The 4,814-nt window shown below is 38.0% G+C and overlaps 1 pseudogene across 1 annotated transcript; it reads right to left on the bottom strand.

Moving 5' to 3' along the window:
• Nucleotides 1–3: 3 nt before the first annotated feature.
• Nucleotides 4–4,238, bottom strand: LOC143559436 (vacuolar-sorting receptor 3-like; annotated as a pseudogene). The gene is made up of 11 exons (XR_013139941.1): nucleotides 3,925–4,238; nucleotides 2,590–3,377; nucleotides 2,433–2,502; nucleotides 1,243–1,326; nucleotides 1,077–1,153; nucleotides 913–994; nucleotides 741–833; nucleotides 605–667; nucleotides 396–525; nucleotides 196–305; nucleotides 4–96 (listed from the first exon to the last, which is right to left on the bottom strand). The product of XR_013139941.1 is annotated as a vacuolar-sorting receptor 3-like (transcript).
• Between the last annotated feature and the right edge of the window lie 576 nt (nucleotides 4,239–4,814).

The raw sequence follows: 4,814 nt of genomic DNA, 5'->3' as shown, positions 1-4,814 counted from the left end.
AGCTCGATCCTCACTCACATGATTCACAACTTCACTTTGGTTGTCCAAAGGCATGTATTGTGCCATTATAGCTCTTATCTCCGAATCCATGTACGTCTAAACGAACATAATACACGCCATTATTCCCCTTTACTTAATCAAGAGCATAAACACATGAAAAGATTAACAGTAATGACAATAATAAGTTGTACTTACCCTTATTCTATACTTGTACACAAGATATGCACCGGCTCCAGCCACAGCTAAACCTAGCATAATAATCCAAACTGCAGTCCATGCAGATTTAGCTTCAGCAACCCTTTTACCTGAACCAGACCACAAACAAGATTAGAACCCGTATGAAAATATGGATCTAGCCAGTTAGCTTTATAAAGGCTTATAGTTAAAGAGGTTACTTATGCATGTATCATGGTCTCTCATATACAAAAGGTCACTGCTACATGTGCAATCATAACTTCCCCATGTATTCTTGCAGCTGCATTCAGGGCACTGACAACGCTTTCTTCTCTTTGCATTCGTCAATATCTGCGTTCGTCAAAATTCATGAATAAGAACATACACTTTGACTTTGACTTTGACCAACTAGTTGAAACAAAATACTTACCTACACAACTATTGACGCCGTCACCTTTAAATCCAGGAGGACATGCACATTTACCATTCCCCGCTATTCTGTTTAACAAAATGTTGACCGATGTAACACTAATTTAAAAAATGTTTTAAAAATATGTAGATGTGACGAGTATATACCGAGCAAGCAGAGTACGAAACCCCGTCTCGGGTTTCATGCCAGCATCCTCCATTATTGATCTTGCAACGTCCGGGCCCGCTTGCTATATACGGAGTTCAGAAAAAGTTAATTCATTATAAAACAGCACCATTCTTAATACAAAAGTTCATAAAATGTATTACCTTCACATGAGGTATAACCGTCCCCTTTAAACTGTACTCCATCAACCAAGGGGCATTCGCAGACTCGCCCACGAAAAGTATCCTATAGGTACAAATGGATTCATGAATAACACAAATAATGATATACGCAATAATATAATAAGCTCACAAGTTATAATATGTACCTTGCATGCAGTTACATTGGTGTTTTTGTCATACCAACAGCCACCATGGTTATCCAAGCACTCATTTGTTTCCACATCTGAAATAAAAACAAAACTAAACTAAGTAATCCAATATTAAGCGTTGTGTAATTAACTAATTACATATAGATTGACGATTATAGGTTACCGTCGCTAAGACAGGCAGCTGGCTCGGTTGTTTCTTCAAAACCCGCACAAATGGCCTTTAAAACCGCACCTTTCTCCAACTTTCCTGTAACCGCAATATTTATAATATGATTACAAAAGCTATATAATTTCAAAAACAATATAACTTTTCAGAACATAATGATTTACAAGGTTTTATGTGGGAGTGGCAAACCCGAACACGACATGAAAACAATCAGGTTTCGGGTTGACATATCGACCCTATATAAAAAAACGGTCCATGTTTGGGTTGACATGTTTAATTAAACGGGCCGTGGTCGTGCTGGCCCGTTTAGCTAAACAGGTCAACCCGCCAACCTGTTTAGCTAAACAAGTCGACCCACTAACCAATTTAGCCAGTTGTTTACAACCCACCAACCCGATTAACATGCATACAGCTTGATTATTACCCTTCAGCCTGTTTAGCTAAACAGGTCAACCAACTAACTGGTTTAACCCATTTGCTTCAGTTTTACAACCCACCACACCTGATGAACATGTTTAAAACTTGATTATTACCCGCCAACCTGTTTGACATGTTTAGATAAATAGGTTAAACCGGCCGTCGTTCGGGTTCCCGTTTAGTAATACAGATCAACCCACCAACCTACTTTACTAAACAGGTTGATCCACTAACCCGTTTAATACTTTTATTTGTCAACCTACCAACCCGATTAGCAAGTTCACAACTTGATTATTACCTGTCAACCCATTTCACATGTTTAGATAAAAGGTATAAACGGGCTGTGTTTAGGTTACACAATTTTCAGCATGTTAGAGATGATCTTTTTGACACAAATAAATATACGTGTCGCGCCTGGGTTGAACAAGTCAACCCGCCAAGCCATTTGACATGTTCGGGTTAAACAGATCATGTTCGGGTTACACGCTTTTAAGGGGGTGCGAGTTAGGGTCAAATTTTTTTACATGCATAAATATATGCATTGTCCAGGTTGAAGTTAATCCGTCAACACCAACACAATTGACACCCTCTTAGTATTATGTATTAAAAAATACAGTTTGGAAGACATTTCACCACGTTTCCTTTTCAAACATTTTCTATATATTCTCATTTGACCATTACATAGAAAAACATAGCCCGAATCGACCCGTTACAAACAGGTCGAAAACTGGCCCCCTCTAATTTAATCATACGCGTGCATAAAAACTAACCTCGGTATTGTCGATTATTAACAACCAACGTAGGCAATATGGTCACATCACCTCTCGATCCTTTCCCAATCTGAAACAAAAAACAAAACATTTCATTTATTTTACACGATTAAAATCCAAAAAAACGCTTACACTGTATGAACCCACATTTTCATACTTGCGCATCTTGTTCTTCCTTAAGAAGTGGATTATCCGCATCCGCATTCGGATCCCCCATACACTTCTCAACTTTCTTCAAATCAATCCCTAACGACTTAATAACCGCATCCGCACACTCCTTATTATACTTCTTATCTTTCATCGGACACCTTATTTGAAAAATCTGTCACATAATCCCACCAAACCCATCGTTTATTCGTCTCATTCGCCACTTTAAACACACACCAACTGCCCTCAAATTCCTCAATCACCACATCTTTCCCCTCGTAACCCCGTGCTAAAATCTTGCTCGGGATCCGGAGCACAATACCTTCCATGATTAATACACTGCGACTTACATTGTTTACTTATCGTAAATGCTTGAGGACAATACCATGTTATATAATGAGGTGTAAACAACGTGTAACCGCCTTTTTCAAGAATTTGAGCTGCCCCCTTTGAAGTTTTTAACAAAATCCATTAACATGTCACATTTGACTCCACATTCATCATTACTATTGGTCCAAAGCTCATATTCTACACGATCATCCGGATGCGGGACCGATTCACGCCAATCAAGATTCACGTTCACCATCTCACCATCGCTTATTGCCTTTTTTAGCTTCTCACCAAAATTTTTGGAAATTAAAGCAGATGGGATTGTTATGTTTTCTATGTATTTTGCAGATGCTGCGTCTTCTTGAGGCGTATCCATTGTAATTAATGGCTCTTCAATGTCGTCTGCTACAAGAACCGCCGATGCACCCGCGTTTTCCGCGTTCCAAACCTTTAACGCGAAGAAACAATCTGGGTACCAAAAACATTACGAATTATTAATATGAATTTGAGTGAAAAATTCAATTTTTATGTTGGAAATATTCAGTCTTTAATTCTTAATAAAGATCGGTGTTGCAAAAATAGTGCCCATTAATTGGAAACCAGACAGCCACCGATTTGATTTCACCTAATCAGCTCCTAAAATCGGTACCAGTCAAAATCAGTCAAATTCTTTGAAAATGGGTCAAATTTTGGTCAAAATTGTTCATAATCAGTAAAATCTTACATAACTTTGAAAAAAATAGCATATAAAATTTCAATCCGATTAACCGCTAGCCAAACGCCCGACTAGCAAGATCTGCATGACTGATAATGATTTGACCAATAGTCAATACAGTTTACAGTTTCTGAATAACTATTGTAAAGTTCTTAAATTGGTATTGACCAATTAATTCAAACACATTAATAAAGCATGCACAATTAAAGAAACTTACCAAAACCACAAAAAACAAACATAACCTCAAATATAGCAATTAATTAACAGTACCAGCAAACAAACAAACAATTCAATGATTACCTCCACGATCAACCAACACCAAAGTGGGCAAAAGTACCCCGGTTTCGCCTTAAACGACACCCCAAACTCATCGAATCTCCGACACCCTTTTCGATTCTCTTTCGGGTAGGCCACGGTGCCGGCCATACTGCCGCCGTACTGCGGAATCCCAAAGTTTCCAATCGCACTGTCATGGTTGCCCTTTATGCTGTCAGGTGATGATACAGTTAAGCTGTTCTTTTCCACTACGAATCTACACAGCGCTAATTGATAGTACATGCAGCTCAGTATTAGAAACCCTAGAACTGATTTGATGGGTGGCATGGTGGCTGATGGGTTTGTGCGTGGGATTGAGGGATTAAAAGAACCCTAATTTGGGATTGGATTGGAATAGATTATTAGAGTTTGACGGGTTGGAATTTGGGGGTTTTGTGAGGAAGAACAAAGCAAATGTTGAACGTGTGATGTGAGTGAAGAAGAATGGCTGAATTTGATTGTTTTTGTTGTTGTTGTTTTGTTTTGGTTTGGTTTGGTTTGGTTTGGTTACCTAGTCATTCTAGTCCTCTCTTTGTTGACTCTTTTGCTATATTAATGAACAATTTCCTGATTAACCGACATAATTAGATGTTTAGCTGTTATATCCAATGTATATAATAAATATATATCAGGTTTGGCATGAAATGTTTAATTTGTTTAACTAAACTATATCATTGTGAATGAATAAAAAAACACAGAATGTTTGGTTGGTTAATGGAATGAAATCATCTTACATGAGAATTTCATTTTCTTTAAACATATCGAAACCACGGCATCTTCACCTCATGATTTTTATAGAGCATTCACATACATCATACCTCATCCCTAACCCCCATTACTTGCGCTAAGCCATATGAGCAAAAAGAACTGCTCCT

The sequence above is a fragment of the Bidens hawaiensis genome, unplaced genomic scaffold (genome assembly GCF_021521415.1).
Source record: "Bidens hawaiensis isolate Kalapana, Puna unplaced genomic scaffold, B.hawaiensis_p1.1 tig00019904_1, whole genome shotgun sequence".
Lineage (NCBI taxonomy): Eukaryota > Viridiplantae > Streptophyta > Magnoliopsida > Asterales > Asteraceae > Bidens > Bidens hawaiensis.
Note: the sequence above shows the minus strand (reverse complement) of the source record. Positions and strands in the feature narration are given on the sequence as shown.